Source organism: Copadichromis virginalis, linkage group LG11 (assembly GCF_057382275.1).
Source record: "Copadichromis virginalis isolate Kocher_CV1m ecotype Utaka linkage group LG11, C_Virginalis_male_GT1.1, whole genome shotgun sequence".
Classification (NCBI taxonomy): Eukaryota; Metazoa; Chordata; class Actinopteri; order Cichliformes; family Cichlidae; genus Copadichromis; species Copadichromis virginalis.
Window position 1 is genome coordinate 16,567,174 of NC_140628.1, and position 12,096 is coordinate 16,579,269.

Below are 12,096 nucleotides of genomic sequence, written 5' to 3' on the forward strand. Positions count from 1 at the left end.
AGGACCCGAGAGCTACCAGGCTGCTGGCTGTGGGTATAGAGCAAGTTTGGATCTAGTCTATGCAGAAGTTAAGCTTTGATTTACCACAATTTTAGGTGGAATTACTTCTACAGAAACACATCCAATGAATCTTCTTTTCTTCTGGAAGATTTACATCTCGTGAATCACTTAAAGATCAATTGAAAGATGGGTCATTCCATCATCCATTATTCCGCCTATTTTAACAAGCCAATACTCAGACATTTATTGATGTATCCGTCCCAAATTACAGATCCTGATTAATTATAATGGTAACAAAGACCAGTGAAAATTTTCAGGCTTTTACCTTTATTAGTTTAAAAAAAAAAAAAAAAGTATATTCACATTCAAACATCGTCTCAGATCTCAGAAAAAAAGTGAAAGGGGTACATTTTGTTCTTACTTACAGCTTTTAAGACAGACTGACACATAATGATGATCAGCCTCTCACCCAGCTTTTTAAAGACAAAACATAAATGCCTATACACACTGCTTTTGATTGTGTCTGTCCAAAAGGTTTTGCAATAAAAGTCTCACATCACCATAGAGAAAGAAAGAAGCTGTTTTAAAAAAAAAAACCAAAAAAAAAAACACCACCATTTCTAAAATGACGTTTAAAGTGCCTTATTAAACAGATCTAATAATGCAGGTATTTTGCTACCAGTGCTGCTTTTTCATCGCTTATTCAATCCCAATACTTTCAGGTTGCCCAGTTACCTCTAATACCCTTGCAATTTAATGCCTGGAAAGGTGTGAGAGCCTCTGAAGAAAGCCATATCCTTTAAAAGGCCATTTTGAGAAAGCAAGGCCCTGTAATCTAATAAAAATCTTTCAGGCATAACATTTGCTTTAAGGCAGGTGAGACATCCAGTTCAAAGACCTCTTATAAAGAGTTTATATTAGCTACAGAAATACTTACGAATAAATAAAATGTGCAAAAAAGGTCTAGTCAAATACGATGCAGCTCATATTAAAGCCAAAATTGCCACAACAACCTATTCACTGTATTACTCTCATTTTTTCCTTAGGAAAAAACAAAAAAAAAACAAAACAAAACAAAAAAAAACAGGCTGCTTTAAGTTGTAGTCCTAGCACTGATCCAGTTCTTCACCACCAAATTGGTGTGAGGCCAATAGCCTGTGTGCTGTTACTACAGTTTGTTCACATATGCAGCCAATAGTAAGGCTCAGTGTAACTCTGTGTTTGAGGTGCTGTATTGATCTGTGGCATTTCCAAAGGAAAGTCTTAGTCATCTCATTTGCTTGAAGCACCAAATACATACTGCACTACGACAAAAAATGATTTTTAGATTGTTTTTAGATTCTTATCTACAACAAGAATACCATCAGGGATCCATTTGATGGCCTTCAAATTCTGCAGCATTGCAATGACCTGAAAGTTAGAGCCAGATACCATAAGAAATTTCCTCACAGGCATGAGCAATAAGCAACAACAAGCCCCGGGTGCTGGAGTAGTGCTATATATGATGGATGTAGCCACTTATGCCATACATTGGCTTTTTGACTTAGTTTCACATTTTGTTCTTTGTTTCCCTGTCCATTTTTAAACCTAATGGTAGTGGTGGGAGATATATCGAATATACTCGATGTATTGCGAATTCTTCCACGTGTGATGGTTAAAATGGCTTTAGCGTAACCATCGAGTATAAATTGCCAGGGAAATATTGAGCTGTTTGCATCTAATTCACTGTGAGTTTTCTTTCCCCAACATCCAGCGAATGCATCCCAACTCTAAAATTTTCTACCTAGCATATAAACACATACTGAGCATGCATGTTTATAATCTACCAGATAGGAAAAAAAATATGGCGACAGCGGGAGTTTCAGACGAGTGAGGGAATGAGACCCTCTGTTGTTTGGATTTCCCTCTTGAACAAAATGTTATATATCACACAAAGCAGGGATAGTATATTAAAATGCTCAACAGGTTTTGTGGTATCAGTTATTGCACAGCAAACTGCAGAATTAATAAGACTTTTTTTTTTTTTTGTTTTTTTTAGTGGTCTGCCCATGAGGCCTTTTAGATTTCCATCATCTGCTTTTTTCCTCAGCACAGTGGTGCTGGCATCACCTAACGCAATACCAAGAAAATACAAATTACACTGAATAATATCCTGACGTGCAGTAACTGCAGGCAATAACATGCCAGCATAGTATTAACTACATGTTCATCTTATATTACCAGAAATAAGGTTGCATGCTTGTGAGTAAGAGCTTAATTAGTGAACTCCGTGTGTGCTTATGACAGCTGGATAGCACACATGTGGGTGACTGACGGGGCTGTTGATCAATGCTGATGACTCAGAGATTACTGAACCAATATGTTGGCATTTGAAGCCAATCTGGACTCACTCAACAAACCATACTCTGGTGGACAAACACACCCCCTCCTCCCTAACATGCAGACATATCATCAGCTGCCTAATGATGAAGGGTAGAAGATGACAAAGTGACGTGAACCCATTTGTTTAAGTCCTAAACTGTGAAAATGTTATTGTTACCGTTCAATGATCGATCATCGTCACCTTTAAGTGGTTCTATTGGATCTCTTATGAGATAAGGCTGTTTTGTGTCCATTACCATTCTGCGTACAGTGGAGCAGACTGCCATCTGTGTTTTTGATCTACCATAGTCTTCTATTTGATCAAACAACAGCCGAGGCAAAAAGCCATCAATTGTGATTGTGACCTGCTGCTTTCATTTTGTCTACTGCTTATTTTGCACCCTATTATCATTTGTCTATAAAAAATTAAACTGCTGAAAGAGTCTTTCTGAAAGATTACCAGATTGCTTTGGACACACGGTTTTAGCTCAACGAACAAAACATGCTGAGAGTGAAATTAGATGGACGTTAGATAGAAGATTTTGATTTAAAACCCCCCAAATTCATATTAAGTTTTCAAATTTAATTGGGAGAAGAAACAGGACACTATCCTGCTGTATAACTACTTGCACAACAGTGGCCCATGGAACTGCAATTAAAGTAATAGAACAAGCTCAGAATCCCAGGTAATGAAGCTGGGAAGACAAGATGTCCTTGTTAGCTAGCTTGTCAAATATCTGTGTGTTCTCACAGATTTTCGGTAACTTTTCTGCGACATGTTCACTGATAATTCCTTGCTGCTGTCAAGAAGTATTACGTTCAGCTCGCACAGTACTTCTAAACAAGCTGAACTGTAGGTAAATGCTTTGAAGGCCTCTAGTTTCAGCTGCTAGGTCACTGACGGCTGAGCGACAGCGTGAACTCTGACATTTTAGCGAATCCCAGGCTCTTCATCTAAATACAGAATGACTTGTTTCTTCCAGGATTCAATCTACCCTTTAATAGCATTTTCCGGGAGTCGGTGACTCAATCAACACCTAAGAAATATCCTTCAAACACCTCGCCAATTCCATTGATTGCAACTGTCTGTGCCGCTCAGTCTGACAACTAGCTTGATTTGAAGTCATTTTTGAAGAGAAGAGAATCAAGCAATTCATGTCATAGTTTCTCCCCCATGTAGTCTTTGACTATATTAAAAACTTTTTATCCAGCTGCATGGCTACACCTGAGACGACACGACATACATGAGACGCACAAGTTGTAAACAACACTAAGGGCCAATTATCCAGCAGTATGATGTATAGCAGGGTGGAGAGAAGCAAGCATCTGCTGAAAGCATGCTCACTTCACCATGTTGGCTTTTTTTCATAAATACTGCATTTATTCATGGTTTGAAGACGGGAGATAATGAGAACTCCTCAAGCCCTACCATCAATGCTTCTGCCGAGGGCTCCTTAAACCACTGCAGAGGAACCAGTGAGTAATGTCAGACTGCTGTGCATGCTCTTTCAAACATATCACTCTAGGTTTTTGCTATTTTCTTTGCATTAAGAGATGCTCGTCTTATTCAAAATAAACTTTTCATCTTTAGATGTGTCATCTTTAATACTTCTCCACACCAGCTTCAAGATATCCAGATGAAAATTTAGGTGACAAAAGTGCCTAGATGGGCGGGTAATGCTGGTGAAGTTACAGGTGTCCCTTCCCACCTTTGAAATCTCTGATTATTGTGACATGAACAATTACCATCACCACCTCTGCTTCCTGCAGGATCTACATTCAGTAGTGAGGTAAAGACAACTGGCCTGTCTGATCTGTTCAATGAAGAAATTCAGCACCGTGCAAGAGGCGAAATTTCAGCATCTAGAAGGAGGAAGGCATGCAGGGAGTGGGCCTCAATCTCCTCATTTTTCCTCCTCTTCCTCAGTGTGAAGAGGATGTGCAGCCAAGCATCTGGGACAAGAACAAGGACTGTGGTGGGACTGAGGCACGGGAAGCATTCCTCTGAAAAAACATCCATCGCTATGTGGCCCCGGACCAACCCTCCTACCCAGGGGCAAAAATCTATCTGCTGCTGCATTGATGGTGGATCTGAAGCACCCACAAGCTAAGAGCGGGAAAAAAAGACGTCCTCTGTCTCTGTAACCCCCGCTGGCATTCAGGGCGTTAGTCTTCCAGAGATTTCCCTAGCAGAGATAAGCAGTAGAACCATTCCCTGATTATCCAAGCCATGTTCATGACCTCCGAACTTCACTTGAAACAGTGATTTTAAATGGAAAAGAACTTCATCCTGGGGAAACAATGCACATTGCTGTTAAGCTCGAGTGATTATAAATCAACATGAGATATAGCTTACAGTCTTTCTGTTTGGTTTTAATCTGAAAAATCCAAAGAGTGAGGACCCACCACAGTTGGATTTTTGTTTGCTATGCATGATGCAAGGCACCATTATACACATAGCAGTGTCACAGCTGCTGCTTTTATTCAAGCAGCTGTAAGGCTGACCTTGAAGTGCTTCAATGCTTTGTCATTACCAACAGCATAGAGGAGATCAGGCTTTCGCAGTAGCAGCACCCAGACTCTGGAATAATCTGCTAGAGGAGATTCATACTTCAGAGTCTATTCAGTCTTTTAAATTGCGTCTTAAAACTCACTTTGGCTTTTAATTCAAGTTCAGTATGAGTACCATCAGACTGGTTTATGTTTTTTTAATTGTTAATTGAGTCTATTTTTTTCTCGTGTTTTTAACCGATCGTGAAGCACTTTGGTCAACTCTGTTTTTCAATGTGCTATACAAATAAACTTTTAATTGAACAGCTCCTCACAATGACTTGTTTCTGACAAACAGGGACAATTTTCTCTTTGTTTTCTTGACATTAGGATGACATTTTCTCATATAATTAATTGTCTGATTTTGTTTTGATGAAAAACCCACACATTCTGCACTGTATGGTGAATGGACTGATTTTTGTACAGCGCTTCTCTACTCTACTTGATCAAGAAGTGCTTTTTACTACATGGCTCATTCACACACATTCAATCACTTTTCCTACACCAGTGTCTTAAAGCTAACACTCAGACACTCACACTCCAGTGAACACATAGGGAGCAACTCAGGTTTCAGTGTTTTGCCCAAGGATACTTTGGGATGTAGACTGAAACATCCAGGAATTAAACCACCAACCACTTACTGGAGGCAGTCCCTAAAAGTCATACATGCAAATGTTAAAAACGAGCCTTTCTATAATGTTAACATGTTCCACAAATGTTTTCGCTGTCTCTAGATACTTCCCCTTCATTTCAGCTGTAGTGAAACTATTACTTTTTATACTGTATATCTCAACTGTTTAAGTTATATTATAGCTTAAAGTTATGATTGCGTCCTAAAAGAGACTCAAAAGAGCCGCTTAGCTTCTTTAGGCCCATTTTTGCCATCCAAAGTTACCATCACATTTAACACCAAACTTAACACTAAATCTTATAATCTCAGGTTGAACATCATGTTAAATGTTTGGTCACATACAGCTCACAAACCAAAATAAATCTGGCAACAACTATGCCAAATTAAAGTGTATTGAGTGTGCACTTAGCTGTAGCATTTAAAAATTCAAATCGCAGTAAACTCATGTGAAGCCTGGTGTTTTGATAAAGAACTATATCTGCCATGCCAGACGTGTTTGTGGAGGATGAGGTTTTCCCTGGCAGCCACTATGAATGGCTGTCTCTAGTATGACAGAGAGCCAGCACACAGAGCAGCTCAACATGGGTTGATGCCATCAGCATAGTGCTCAGGGACATTTCCTCACCCATGGAGAGGCCAAAACACATTTATAGATACACACATTTCAGCAAGGGAGTGAGCATGACTAATGTCCCGGACTCATAAGCCAGCTGGATGCTTGAGGCTTGAGATGAGACATTACACTCCAAAAACAAACCTGAGACAAACCTCAAACAAACAGGACCGACATACTCTGAAACACTCTGCTCTGCCGAGCGCCCAAGACCTCAAAATCCAAATGTCACCATAATGAAGATGAACTCTATGTGTGGAAGAGCACCAGTGCTAGTTTTTATGCACCTGAAAGCATTTTCAGTATTTTTTATAAGAATCTGTTGCTAAAAATAACCACAGTAGACTAAATGGAACAGAAGGTTATGAATCGTATATAGCCATCACCAGTGCTGATAATATGATATCAGTTTTCTCCTTTCTCTCACAGCAGAACTATTTTCTTTAGATAGATAGGAAGATAGACAGATAGACCTGCTGTAAGGATTTCTTAAACTAGATCTAAAAGAAAGTCCTGGTTTACCCCCAAAAGGCTTTTTCTAGTTCAGGTAGTTCAGACAGTCTGTATGAGAAAAAGACATCTTACAGTGAAATAACTGCAGTTTCTTACATTAAAATAAAGCAGACTGTTCCCAACACAGTTTAGATCAGGGGTGGGGAACTCCAGGCCTCAAGGGCCGGTGTCCTGCAGGTTTTAGATAGCACCCTTGGTCAACTGACTAGTTCATTACCAAGCCTCTGGAGAACTTCAAGACATGTTGAGGAGGTAATTTAGCCATTTAAATCAGCTGTGTTGGATCAAGGACGCCTATAAAACCCTTGAGGCCTGGAGTTCCCCACCCCTGGTTTAGATCATAGACTACAAATCTGAAATATCACACTTTGCATCCAATTTCCACAACCATCTCCAGGGTTTACAGAGAAAGTTACACTGTAAGAACACTGACCAATGTTCGGGTGGTTTCTTCCAGCAGTATAAAACATCATGTCATAAAGCTCAAGTCATCTCAAACTGGTTTCTTGAACATGGCAATGTACTCAAATGGTCTTCACAGTCACCAGATTTCAATTCAGCACAGCGCCTTTGCAACTCCACTCCACTGTGCCACACCAACATGTCAATATCGACCAAAATCTCTGATAAATAAGGCAGAAGTGGGCCCAACTGCGTAATACCAAGGTGTGCATAATAAAGTATCCAGGGAGTGTGTGGGGGTGATTTAGGATAAGAAAAAAAAAATCCTAGAGCTGTAAACCAATCTAAAGTGTGATTATCTACTGTATTAGAATAGAGCATTTGATTTACTTCTGGAAGTTACAGTGCTTGTGTCTTGCATGGAGGAGGTTCAGCAAACAGCTTAGAGAAGCAATAAAAAAGCAGATCATAAAAAAAAGCACTACACAAACAACATTTGGCAGTGATTAGAGCTGCACACAACCACATATTGCAGGCAGTGAACTATGAATTCAAATGTGTCTCTAGTGGCACTTAAGGACCACTTGATCAGCTGTGCATTTAATGTGATGAACCCACCTTAGATTAAAATGCATTTGTTTTGTTTTTTTAATACAAACCCATCATGACCACTACAGAAAAACACTTGAAACACCCCTCTCAATCGGGATTACCATACAGAACCTGCATGTCTGTTCTCCAAGAGTAAAGACTCTAGATAATCTTGTCTGACATTTGGGACACAGTAGCAAGAGTAGTACCTTTGTACTGTTTTGTTACCCATCTATCCCCTCCCTTTGGACTCTTGTAGCCTCAGAACCACCCACACACACACACACACACACACACACACACACACACACACACACACACACATTCAGTAATTGTCCTGCCAGATGACCGAGACAAGATGACGTGGTCTCCTGAACTCATGGCCACAATGAGGCACAATTTCTTCACGCACAAAGATGAAGAATACACAGGGAGCTGGTTCAGAGGCTGCATGCAGAAGGTCATGAATACGGCTGCATAAACACAGGCACATTTAGAGCAGCAACAGCGCGGCTTTTAAATTTCCGAGTAATTAATTCATCAACTGGAGAAGAAAAGAAAAGGGGGAACTACAAAAGTGGGTCAGAAAAAGGAAATGCAAGGTGAAGGAGGACAGAAAAGGAGACTGAACAATGGTGTCAAACCAAAGAACACTAGTCCAGTGATGCTGCCCTTTAACAATCAGAGCTTTTGAGGGTGGAGGGAGGGGAGAGGAGGTGCTTCACATCGGCGGTGCCAGGGCCCGTACCAGCTAGAGTCAGCCTCCGCCACGGAGACAAATGACTGAGCCACTGCACTTTTATACATGTGCGACTGGCAAATCCACAGCACCAAACATATTGTCAATACTGCGCTGTATGCACAGTCAGCAGTGCTTACACAATCTCAGTGACAACATGCCATGTGTGCGCATCACAGAAGACCAAATCCAACATGCAAAAATTAGGTTAAATTTGAGTTGCTCACACTCACCTCAAGTTTGACTATAGCCTCCATTATCACAGGGATCAGTACAGGCACATTAAGATATTCACTTACCCATAGTGATGATGTCACTATGAGGTCAAAGAGAAGCGTGGCATCTGGCAGAGTGACACACAATACTCGCACTGCAAGTTGTTGATGTAATATTGATGAGAAAAGTCATGAATAGAGAGCCCTACGTACATGAATGTACGTAGGGCTATTGCATAAGCTGATACACTCACGGAAAGCTAAGAATCTCTAGCAGGCCAAATGTGAAGTATTTTTTCCAGTAACTTCAAAGCAACGAGCTGAAACATTAATTTTTATTTACGGAAGTTGTAACATGCTGCACAATTTGTTAAAGAGAAGTCGCTCAACGTTGATGCGATTTGTAACTATAGGAGGTGTCTCGGTTCATTTATTCTCCTCTCTCATTCTCAGATAAATAAATTATTAAATAAATTTGTTTCCAGCAAACAGCGAAGCCAGCCGATTAAAGAAGATATATAGTGATAACTGAAGAAAGCACAGGGAGCTTTGTGGGTCAGCTGAAGGGCACGTCAGTAAATGAAAAGCCAGCTGTGTACATCACACACACACACAACGCCGCATTAACTCCACCCAGAGACGAAATCAGATATTAAATATGCACCCGACTTCATGAGGGGGAAATCCAATTTCCAGCGAGCATCCTCCGATTCTGTTTTAATTACGGCTCGATCTGTATTTTCAGGAGCTTCTCTACACAGTTAGTAATGAGCAAACAGAGAGGTGAATCAGTCTCAGCCACTCCGCCTGCTCCGATCAGCCAGTGCTCTCATTAACCTCAGCAGGCTCGAAGTAGATCAATGGAGTCTGAAGCAGCCTCGCCCTAACAGACCAAATTTCCCAGAACACGTCCAATTTTAACAAAATTACAGAACAGCGCTAAAAATGGCTATTGGTATGTCTACGCAATACTTTTCATGGTTACTGACGCAGTCTGTGACTAACATTTTCTTTTACTTTAGCAAGCTAGCTTGCTACAGAATGCATCAGTAACAAACCACTTTTTAAAAAAGATCTCTATCTAGTCCGCATCTACTCACTGCAGTATTTTCGATCAACTGAAGGAGTTTCAAAGAGTTTTTAGGACAGCCTGATAATAACGAATCATAAAAGTTCAGCCTAGAAGTAAAAAACAAATGAACTAGTTCTTCAGCGTCACTCTGAGACTCTTTGTTTGTAATTTTAGAGATATTGTGCAGATGCAGTGGAAGTGCTACATAATTCCTTAATATGCACATTGAAGGACGTGTCCTTTCAAAATACTGGTCATGCAATGTTTCAGAGAACATAAGCATTTGTAGTACACTATGTTCACTGGCTAACAACATGCCCTGACCTGCCCCTTTCTCATCATATACAGCTTCAAAACAAAGATAGGTATGCTATAAAACACTTATCTCGAAGCTTCAGAAACAAGTGGGTGACATCAAAGTATCTATGTTCAACTTTTAGTCACTGTCTCTGCTCTGTAGTTAGCTGGCTAGTTTAGCTCAGTGGTTCTTTAATGTTATCGGAACAAGGCCCCATTAGAAGTATTTCCAAGTCACAACTTGACAAATTATCTTGTATATAGATAAATTAAATTCCCCATAATATGTATACATGGCATCCGAAAATATGTGACTTAGCATATGCTAACAAAACTAACAAATTGCATTCTTTTTTTCCTCCTTTCTTTATTTTTTTTAGAGGAGAACAGAAGAGGACGAGGAGGAGATGAGGGACGTGACATCAAAGGAGGTGAAAAGAGAGAATGTCAGATCTATAAGACGCTCACTTTCAAATTTGTCAAAGTTCAAAAAAACAAGACGTCGTCACATAAATGGAAGCAAAAGTTACGTGACCAAGGCAGATGAAAAAGCAGAATTCAAACCGGCATACGACTTCATTGACATCAAGCCCTTTTCTTCTTAAGAGTTTTGGTCCTGCTGCTAAAGTTAAAAATAATAACCAAGCTGAATGAGAACTCAGAGTGCACTCATTTGGTTTATATTGATTTCATGCTGCAAAAGCCCCCTGTGCACATGACCGAAACCTTTTTGGTACAGTACAGTCTCTCACATAGTAGATTCCTTTTAGGCAAGAAATAAACTGAAAATAGTGTAATCTGGCTAATGATTTGGATAATGTTCTTAAAGCCTTTGTGGTTCTACTGAATGACATGTGGAGGTGAAGAGCTAATGCGTGCATTTCCCCTGCTGTAAAAAACAGCCCAGTATTTCAGCAGCGTATTATTTATTCCCAATAGTTCTTTATTCAAACAGCTCTCTGCTTTTAGTTTATGATTAATGACAGATTGGCTGTGTATAGAGAGACTGTAACAGTTCAAATGGTTCAATTATAGCAGATTGTGTAAACTCATATTGAGCATTCTTCACAGTTCGACAAAAGCAAGCCACATATATTACAGCAGTATTGGCTAAATGGGATCTTTTTAAGACAATATTAAGTGGACAAAGGGAAACAAATTAGATTATTAAAGTGAGAAAGGCATTTCCTAAATATTTAGTATACTTAAAGTATTTAATGGAACAATATTTGGTTGATATTGATTCCTGCTCTTAATTAAAATCACCACAAAATGACTATATGCACTAAATATATTTAATGGGACACCAACAGAATAAAAACTATATCTGCTGCTTTGTGCAGGGATATTTCCATTCCAGTCAGATCTTTCATCTTCATTTGCTTATTTATGAAGCACTATTGTAGCTAGAGACAATTTCCCAGGAGCACTGCTACAGAGCGTTTTCACAGTAGCTCCAGAATTGGTTCCTCCCAACAGAAGGCAGGATTGTTCCCCACACATTTCAATATGAGGGGGGGAAGACAAGAGATCCTCCGGCTCCCTCAGGCTGCCTGTCATCATGTAATTTTGCATGATAACAGAGCCCCTTACATTATCCAGCTAAGGTTATCTAAACAGATTCATCACAATAAAGCCGTCTTAAAGTGTGAGTGCAGAAAGAGGCTGCTAAGGAACCAAGCATTTACAAAGAAAAGAATTTTTTCAAGCCAAATGCTCTGTAGGAAAAACACAGCTTTGATACACTCTCATACACTGATACGGTCCAACCAAGCTAAGTGTTGAGACTAGTTCTCAACAATAAGCCTGGGTGGACAGTTACATGTTCATTGCCCAAAATAATGGAGTAACAACCCAGTACTGAGCCTGTAGAGAGTACAAACAATCTATCCAGGCAACCTTGGCCCATGACTGGTGCCTGCAGTACTCACTTTTCTGTGAGCAAACAAGCAATTAGCAGTCCCTTTAGCAGTAAACCAACAAATGGGGTGGCCACTTCCACTAAAGGGTGGGGAACTCCAGGCCTCAAGGGCCGCTGTCCTGCAGGTTACAGATGTGTCCTTGATACAAAAACAGCTGATTTAAAGACTAAATTACCTCCTCAATATGTCT

At 40.0% G+C, this 12,096-nt stretch overlaps 1 protein-coding gene across 1 annotated transcript in view; it reads right to left on the minus strand.

The window, feature by feature from the left end:
* The window catches only part of LOC146698296 (myelin basic protein-like), a 62,951-nt gene that overhangs the window by 1,089 nt on the left and 49,766 nt on the right, over positions 1-12,096 (minus strand). The window lies entirely within an intron of this gene.